At 46.6% G+C, this 9,822-nt stretch overlaps 1 non-coding gene across 1 annotated transcript; it reads right to left on the bottom strand.

Moving 5' to 3' along the window:
• Positions 1-704: 704 nt before the first annotated feature.
• LOC112675824 (U6 spliceosomal RNA) lies at positions 705-812 on the bottom strand. Its single transcript, XR_003146101.1, has one exon. It is a non-coding gene; the product is annotated as a U6 spliceosomal RNA (small nuclear RNA).
• Positions 813-9,822: the final 9,010 nt, after the last annotated feature.

Below are 9,822 nucleotides of genomic sequence, written 5' to 3'. Positions count from 1 at the left end.
AAATCTTATTACCGGATTGGTATCATGTTTCTCATTTTTGGATCATTCACAGTTTTCCCTCTGTCTTTTTTTATTTTATTTTATATTTATTTTCCCCCCTCTGTCTCCTTTTAAAAGGCTCATTGCGTTTACAGCATTAAAGATACTCTCTGTGAATAAGATGGAGAAGAAAAAAGACCCAGTTTTTCCTAAGGTACCCACAGGGCAAGAATTTCAAACAAAGGTATTTTGGACTAAAGCTATTCCAGGTGACTGTGTTGGGGGCGGAGGTGTCTTTCCTCACTGGGCTCATTGTGGGACGGTTGGGAGTGGCTAGAGCTCAGGAGCTCTGCAGGCTTTGGAGACTCCTGGAACCATGGGAGGCCAAGCGCAGGTGCCATCTTTCTTTGGGGTTGGAGTTTCACTTCCTTTTCCATCCACCCTGTCCTTCCTTCCTCACTCATCCATTCTCTCCTGAGCACTGTTTTGCTGACCACGCCTCTGGGAGGTGTACTTAGGTGTATATTTAGTGTATACTTTTCTTGTAGCAGCCAATTGTCCCATTTGGGTCCACAGATCATTCACAGTGAGCTATTCTCTGCTGTCCTGCCAATAAACGACCTCCTCGCCCCCATGAAGAACCCCTCTTAGTTTTAATACACTTGCAGGTCAGGTTTATTCTAGACGGGTGCTTCTCTTGGTATCTGAGAACAGAGGTGTAACTGAGAACCTTTTCTTTTTTGATTTGATAAGCATGATGATCTTTGCGAGGGACCATGCTGATCTTCTCTGTATCCTTCCAACTCTAGCATGTGTGCTGCCGAAGGGAACACAAAAAGCATTAGAATCTGCTTAAATTGCTTTTTGTATTTACTTCTATCAGTGGGACGTGGGCCACTCATTATGCAGGCACTCAAGTTAGCCCCTCACTTTTGAGAAATTGCTTCCCTTTTTAGTTCAGCTTTTATGGCACATGGGAATTTATGGAGCTTTAAATAAAATCTGTGGATCACGCTAGTGCAAAATGTTGCCAGGAAAACATCAGAAATTTAGCTTTTCCGTATTTGGAGCTATAATTCATTTGCTCAGAATAAACAACAAAACCAACAACATCAGTGCTGACAAACACACTTTGGTCATAGTGTTTTGTCTCCTACGTGCTAGATGCAAAGTGTGTGTGTGTGTGTGTGTGTGTGTGTGTGTGTGCGCTTGTGTGTGCATGTACGTGAGCTCATGTGATACACCTGGGAGGTCTGATTTGCAGCCACTAGCCACTGTGGCTCTTGGGACCTTGCAGTATTAGACCTAGTCTAACGTATGTCAGTATAAAATATTCACTGGATTTCAGACTAAATATTAAAAAAATTATAAAATATCTCAATTATTTTTACAATTGATTACATGTCGAAGTGTTATTGGGATACTTTGAGTTAAATAAAACATACTAAAATTAATTTTACCTATTTCCTTTATCTTTTAAATTTTACCAGTTTCTAAAAATAAATAAGTAAATTTTACCAGTTTCTTTGTGTTGTTGTGTTGTTTTGCTTTTTTATCTTGTTAATACAAATATGTGGCTCACATCATATTTTTCTTGGACAGCACTGGAATGGGAAGTACATCCACCACTTAACAGCCAAGATTTAAAGATTTTAAGGGGCTGTGTATCCGATAGTCCCTCTCCAGGCTCCTAATGCTTGATTATAATTGCCATTTGGGTCTAATGGGTCTTAGGGACTTTAATAAGTCTTTTTAATACTAAAAAATGTTCAATGTTCTTACATTTTTTTTGAGATGGAAGTATTAACTATAAAGGATTGAATCCACACTGCAGGAGACAATGTACAGTTTACTGCACATTTAGGATGTGTATGGTATGTATAAACATATAATTTCTACAAAATGTGGTACTTAGTTTGGTATTAGCTCCCCATCCCTCCTCACTAGACAGCATACGATTAATTTAGCCAGGTGTGAGTAAGTCCCACTTCCTCTGCCCTGGTTTCCCCATTGTCCATCTCCTGTGTATCCCGCACTGTTTGTATCCCATACCATCTGCTGTGGGATTCTTGCTTTGTTTTATCAGGACTTCCCATACCAATTGCAGAGATAGCTTTCAGCCTCTCTGTCTGCAGTTGCTCAATAGGATGGCTTAGAATATAACATCTTCAACAAATTTCTGTGACTATTCTTTCCAACAGCATAGGCTCTCAGGAGATTAACTGCCTATACTGCTCTCTGCGTAAGGCCTGCTGGGGGCAGCGTCTTCATCTGTCTGCTCTGGAACCTAGATGGGATGACAGCTAGTTGCTGCATCTGTTTGCAACTTTCTTGTCTGCCCTGCGCTGCTGTGGTGCAAGAAGTCTCATCCTGAGTCTTGGGAAGAGAACGATTTCCATGTTGATTCCGCGATGGTAATGGCTCCTGTTTGTTCATGAAGACTTGAGTTTGCAACATCTTCTGTTTCCCTCTTGAATATTCGCCCCTTTCCCCATCAAGGTCCCAAACAGCTGATCAAAATATTTATCCAATAGAAACGGTTCTTGTTCCAGAGGGGCATTTCTCCATGACCCTATGCTTGCATTAGAGGCGTCAAAACCCATTCTGGTGTTCAAGCAATACTACAGAGCTCCACGTATTATATACTAGAGCTCCATATATACTAGAGAGCATGCCGAGAAAGTGTGCAGGTTTGCTTTCAAATATTTCCTCAGGTCAAACCAATATTTAACATATCAACCTTAGAAATAATAACCTAAAAGAGAGAAGGGTAAGTTATATGAAAGAATGTGTTCTTTTCAAATAAAAAAACCCCAGCTGACTGAGCCACCGATGTCCTTTGCTTTTATTATGGTTGCTCAAGAAAACTCCATGTTTGTGATTTTCTAAATCCTTTTTTATTTTTTAACTAAAATTGCTAGACTGCTTCTGACATCTTAAGAAATGAGAGACACACTTTGGGGTGAAGCGCTTTGTGACTTGTTCTGACTGGACCGAGCTGGCTGATGGGAGAGGCCTGGCTACTGCCCAGTTTATTCTATAACATTTTAGAGTCCCAAGGAGGTGGTCCTCAGGGTCAGGGTCCTATTGCTGGTTGAGGGTTAGGTAGGGTTCATTCCCAGTCTGGGCCACTTTCTAACAGATTGTGCAGGTTGGGGGAACTTGTCAAATATTTGGTGCTTAATAAACGGTCACTAAACAGGCAAATAATTGAATGAAAGGAGCGTTTATTCTCTTCTTGTTTGTTTTGGTTTTAAAATTCAATCACTAACAGTAATCACAAATTTTAACAGTAGTGACTAACATTGGTTTCCAATGTCCCAGGAATTCTCCATTGTCTTAAGAAATGTCAGAATGTCCTTAAACCTAAGTTTAAATATCTTTAATAAAAACAAACATAGAAGGCATAGTTTATAGAAAGATGGACATAGTGTCACAGGCTATATCAATGTCTTAAGGGTGGGCTTAACATATTACAATATTTATACTTTTGGGAAAGCTTTTTTGCAGTAAGCTTTGACTCAAGTCTGATTTTCTAAAGCGGCAAATGAGAGACACACTTTGGGGTGAAGTGCTTTGTGACTTGTTCTCACTGGACCGAGCTGGCTGATGGGTTCAAACCAATTCTTAATTCTGAGTGTTTCTGGGGCAAAAAATGGTAAAGCACAAGTATTCCAATTTTTTAAAAAGCATTTTGATGACCCTGGTTTAGCTTCTTTATAGTTTCTGTGCCCAAGAGCAACAAAGGGAAGTGCAGCTTCTTACAAGGGGTTATCACTAACAGGAAATGGTGGTGGGGCAGGGAAGAGAGGCCTCTTTCTATGGGCTGGAGGTTGGGCTGGTCACCTGGCCCCAGGTACCTGGGCCTACCTAAAAGAGCACCTTTGTTCATTATGCTGTCAGCCAATGCCCTGGAGTGCCCGTTCCTGCCAGGTTTTCTCCTGGCAAGGAATCAAATGGGTTCTTGGTGAAATTTCATGCTCATTCTAAATCCAGAAAACTAGTAGGAATGAGTGTTTTGAGTTTTCTTAACCAGAACATGCTGGTAGTTAGGGCTTTGCTCATTCCTCTGAGGTAGGCCCGGACTGTCACTGGGTGTACCCCAGGTGGCCCCACAAGGCACCCTGGTGTCGGGGTCTGGGAACATCGTGGGGCAGTCTGGTAGCTCCCACCATGGCAAGAGTTGTCCTGGGCTGAGGTCCTGGTTGCTGTTCTGCCTCACGAAGTGCCACCTCACAATGTGGCCAGCAGTGCATGGATTGGACCAAGAAATGCTGCTCAGAAGCTGCCATCTGCTCTAGAAGTGATGGAGATTCTAGGCTATGGGGGCAGGTCCTATCCATGCAGAGTGCCCAGCTGTGGTTATGGACACAGTAGGGACTTGCACAAAGGGCCAGGGACAACAACCTGCCCTCATGGGTCTGTGGCTTTTGGGGGAACAGCTTGCTGCTGACAGGCAGGTGGAAGCTGAAATCCCCCAAAGTGAGGAGAGCCCTCCTCCCTATGGTCTGCTGTTGAAACAGCCGGCAGAGCACACCTTACAGTGTGGGCTCAACTCCCTCCTCAGTCAGAAACTTCTTGGGCTCCCACCACACTCAGCATCAGTCCCATGGCCCAAGTGTGCCACGCCTTCCACGTCCTGCTCCGTCCCACCAGGCGCTTCAAACAGCATGTACCCATCACCCCAGCCTGGCGCGTTCACTGCCCTGCAGTGACTGCTCCACACCCACCGTCTTAGGAGAAGCTCTCCGTGCCCCACTTTGTACAGTAGTCCCCGCACCCACACTATGGTCCATGCTCCTCTTCTTGTACCTTTAGCTTCATTTAGTGCCATGGCCCTAGTCTCCCCCTGAGACTTGGGTGCTTTGCTTGTCTCCCATCATGAGTGCGAAGATTTATCTATTATCCTCACTGCAGGGTCTCAGTGCCCAGCAGAGAGCCCAGCGTGTGATAGATGCTGAATCCATTTCAATCATAATTCAGGAAATAATAAATAAGTGTGGTAGGCAAGAATCCATTTGGGAAGCAGGGGTGAATTTGTCAAGGCTATTACTAGAAGAAAACTATACGATTAATTCCTAGATTGCACAAAGCATTACTTTTGTCATGGAGTCAACCCTTATCCTATCCATCTGAGAGTCAACCTCAAAGGGCTCTGGAAGCCTGTTCTTCTGTGGGGTCTCCCAATGAGCCCTGCTGCTTCTCCTGGTTCCGAGGTGCCCCGGCAGAGCCCCGGCAGGAAACCCAGCACATCCAGCGGGGCAGGCCCTCATTGTACTCTGTGCCCAGAAATCAAGCCTTTGTGCCCTGCCCCAAATCGGCTCTTCCTCCCATCCAAGTCTGGAGTTCTGCCAGGATCACCAGGGCAGACACCCCCTTTCCTTATGACCAAACCTCTCCAGAGGCCTCTGACCTCTTCAGCTGCCGCTGCTCTTAATTGAGACAATGTGTTAGAAATGTCTACTCAAGCTGAAACTTCAAAAAGAAGAAGATGCCCATCCCTCCTCTCCCCAGGGGATCCTGGGCTCCTGTGTAGATTTTCTCACTCCCTAACATCTTTCTTTTTTAATTGAGTATAATTTACATAAAATAAAAGACACAGATCTTAAGAGTTCAGCTGGATGAGTTTGGATAAATACACACACCTGTGAAACCTCCATTCCAGTCAAGACATGGAGTGCTTCCATCGCCCAGTGTGGTCCCTCCTGCCCCCCTCCCAGGCCCTCCTCAAGGAGGAGCATTCTTGTATGAACATTCTTGTATCAGTGTTTGAGTGGACAGATGTTTTCATTTCTATTGGATAAATAGGAAAATTGCTTGTTCATAGAATAGATACATGTTCTATATATGTTCTTTCATCAAGTATCTGTTCAAGTCTTTTGCCCATTCTTAAGAACTGAGTTGCTTATTTTATTATTATTGAAACGAGGACGGTTCTTCTAGTCTGCATCTTGTCCTTTCACTCTCTTCAGAGTCCCCAAGTCTTCTTCATGCCTTTGCAGTAACCCCTGTGACTGCTCTAGCACCATCAGTTATGATTACTTAATTCTTATGGTTTTTCTCCCAAGATACTCAATGGTAGGGTCCTTGAAAATGGGGTCTTGGCATTTATTCTGTGTATTTCTTCCTCCTATTCCACCAGCAGAGCTCAAAACCTTCTCCTGAGTGATAGCATTTGTGACCTAACTTCTGCACCGACTCTGTAGCCAGGGTAACTCATTGGTGCTGCTTCCTATTGAATTATAAGCTGAGGAGGGTTTAGGATACCTCAGTGTACCTTAGGTACAGTGTTCTGAAGATCTTTTCTTCTCAGAGTAATTTGTTCTTTGGTCCCTCAGCCCCCAAAGGCGAGGGTCTTGTTCAACACCAGTGTCCTGCAGTGCTCTATCTTGCTGAGCACAGTACCTGGTACACAGCAGGTGCTTGTTAAATATCCCTTGGATAAAATACGTGACGATGCCTAAGAAGCACTTGTGTGGCCCTCCAGGGTCTGAAGGAAAGATTCACAGTCAGGCCGTACATGGTTAACAGAGCTCAGTAGTGTCTCTGAAAGTCACCGGTAGGAGGGAAGAGTCTGAAAAAGAAAGAGGAAATGGCTGTGTTCCTGTCTTTCGGTCTCTTGGGTTTAATCTATTGCTCATCTTTGATTAAAAATCAAGCATTTCCTCATGTGTCTTTACTATTACCTACTTACCTTCTGAAATGAATTTTTGAATACCTAGGGTTTCTGTAGGTTCAGGAAATACATTTGCAGGTGTCAGTGTCTGTTCCTATGGTGTTCCTTTGACAGCACATGATTATGCATGTTACAACCTAATTAGTTCTCTTGAATCAGTTGTCAGTGTCCCCCATAAATCTACCATTTTAATACTTTAAACTAGAGACATTTTTCAAGAAAGGGGTCAGCATGTTTATTAATTTGATCTATGCGCTGTATGAATTATGTAAGGAGGAACTGGATTTCTGTATTTTCTGTAATGTAAATGGCGGTGTGGTACCTCAAATTGTTTCTACTGGCTCTTAGTGACAGAGGACTGTCCTGACCTTGACTCTGACACTTGCGGCAGGAAAATCACCGTCTGATAATTAGGGTAGACCGAGGGCTGAGCAGATGGCATAGTCGACAGCAGGCCACCTTCAGCCCCCTGTGGGATGTATCTCTTCTGGACCTCTCAGGAGGGCCCGCAGGGGAGCGGTGGGCCTCGGCTGTTGGTGGCTGGTCCAGGGCGAGGGGAGCAGAGGTCTTTGCAGAGCCTCCTGCCAGCTGCTCCGCGCACACTGTTGTATTTCCCTGTCCGCCCCCCGCCACCACCACCCCCCCGGGAACTTGAGAATAGACATTTGCTTCTCTCTGAGCTGCCCTTGGGCACTCACTTCATCCTCTGCGCACCCTCGGGCCTGGGTCTGCCGGGCTGCGACCTTGTAGGCCCTAGCCTGGCCCCTACTAGGTCCTTAGCAGTTTTCAAGGAAGATGAGGACTGTCTACATCAGTACTTACTCTTCGTGTTTATCAAGTGCTCGAATGCCAGGCAAGGCCTCTGCAGCAGGGAGGGGTTGTACTGTGCAACCAGGAGAGTTTTCTGCCCAAACTTCAACTGGAGACCCATGGGGGCCCTGTTGGCTAGAGGGTCACTGGGTGGTGGCCGCGAAGCCGCGGTGGCAAAGGCAGCGGGCCTGTCCTGCCCACGGCACCACCTTGCAGGTGGGGGCTGAGGGTGATGGAGGGCTCAGCCACAGGGAGCCCCAGGAGCCCTCCGGGCTTTGAGCTGCTCCAGTGCCAGCCTGCCAGCCCCAGCCTCCCTCTGGGGGCCTGGCCCCAGGGCAATGAATTTACTGGGAACCATGCCCCACAGTCCTTAGGAAAGCGGCATCTGGAAGCTCTAAGTCATTGTCTCATTTTCCAGAGATATTTATAGACTTCTGAAAAGCACAGAGGAGATGATGCAGCTGGCCCAAGATATTTGCATAAATGTGGCGTTTATTTAACGATTCCATCCCAAGCCTGTCCTCCTTGCCCTACTCTCTCCCAGGACCTCCATTATTCTGCTCTTATCTCACCATTTCTGTGATGTGGTTCATTAAACACGGACAATTCTCACCCAGGGGTTGTGCCAGGATGCTGGTGCTCACTGACCTGTCAGAATGGGGAGCATCCTGTCAGGATTCGGGGCTGATCATTTTTATAGCCTGGGTAATCATGATAAATACGGGGGGCCCCCTTGGTCAGGAGGGTGGAACTGATTGGGGTGGGGAGAGGGGAGGGAGAGCAGGGGCTATCTCTGGGAGGTGGAAGGGGTGACATCTCCGGAAGCCATTGGGGGCAGTTAGTTGGGGGCAGGACCTGGAGAAAACATGGTCCCATGTAGGATCACTTTTGCGGTGACACACACAGGTGGGGTAGAAAGCTGCCCTCTCATTGGGGTGGGTGGAGGGGGGAGACAAACAGAACACAGAGGCAGGGAGCACACGGCGGATGGAGGGGAGAACACAATGAGGATACTGTGCGGTGGGACAAAGGAGCCACGGGCCGCCTTGTCCCAAGGGCGGGCAGGGAGTTGGTGGATCTCAAACACAGCTTGGACCTGTGAGCAGGTTCCAATCAAGATGTAGTTTGGAAAACAGAAACTCTAAGTTCCAAGGACTTAGAGGCCTGTAAAATCACCAGCTGGCCTAGAGGCAGGTCTGGCCTAGGTCCAACATCTAGTGTTAAGGTCAGACAGTACAGTTGTCCTCCAGGGGTCAGGGAGTTGCATGCTCCCACCAACCATAGCTGTAACCACGTGTCCTCTGCCACTAGGATGTGGGACCGCGTGCCTGAACACCTCCAATGAGCTTGCTCATAAGCCACCATGCCGCAGCATGAGAACCTCTATCCCTGGTGCGACCCGCACTTGATGGCAGTGTGTCTTGTTGGCAGAACATGAACGCACAGAGGACCCTTAGGAAATGCCTTTGTGCCTTCAAGCCTGAAATGTAGGGAAGGATAGCGGGACAAGAGCACCAGCACCCCCGAGGGGTAAGGGACAATGGAGGGGGGGCTTTCCGATGCCCCACAAGCCTGATGGCAGAGCTGACTGGGTCCCTGGGGCTCCCAGTGCAGCCTTCCCAGACCCGCTCACCTCATGTAATGAGAACTCCATTTCCACCTCAGAGCTGCACATCTTGAGGCATGCGGAGCAATCCTTAGAAAATTTTGCAGTTACAGCTGATTAAAAATGGAAAACTTGATCCATGTATCTAGAAGCTGAAAATGTAGAAATAAGGAAGGAACTGAGTTTCAGTAACTGAATACACCCTGTCACCTTGGCTGCTCTCTTGGAGACATGTGTCTAGCTCCACCTTGACTTGGTTCCATGGTGAATAAATATGCCTTTGGAATAAGCAAGCATCTGACTGAATGTTGACCCAGCTCCCACATGTCATGGTCTATTCATTGTACTCAGTGAGGAACTCCTGCACAGCTGCCCGCCTCTCTCCACATCCCAGCCCACACGTGGATGAGCCTGCTTTGCTCTCACCCTTACTTGCATTTGAGAACTTTGGGACTAGACCAGGCTCCATTTTCTAAATTATAAAGATCCAGTGAATTATTCTGAGTTCCGGGAAGTGGGAGAGTTGGACCGTTCTGCATGCAAGCTACTCTCCCTGGGCTGGCTTCGCTGAGCAAATGTACAGAGACCAAGGACAAAGTACCAATCCCAAGATGATCCAACTGCTGCTCTGGGCCTCAGTTTCCCCCATGTGTCACAGAGAATGGTCTTCCTTTCGGGCCTTTAATGACTGTCTTACACTTTATGAATTTCTCTGAGATTAAAAGTTCAATTGTAAATGTAACATATGTAC

This window comes from Canis lupus, chromosome 10, assembly GCF_003254725.2.
Source record: "Canis lupus dingo isolate Sandy chromosome 10, ASM325472v2, whole genome shotgun sequence".
NCBI classification, from domain to species: domain Eukaryota; kingdom Metazoa; phylum Chordata; class Mammalia; order Carnivora; family Canidae; genus Canis; species Canis lupus.
The sequence above is the reverse complement of the archived record's forward strand: the minus strand, read 5'-3'. Positions and strand labels throughout refer to the sequence as shown.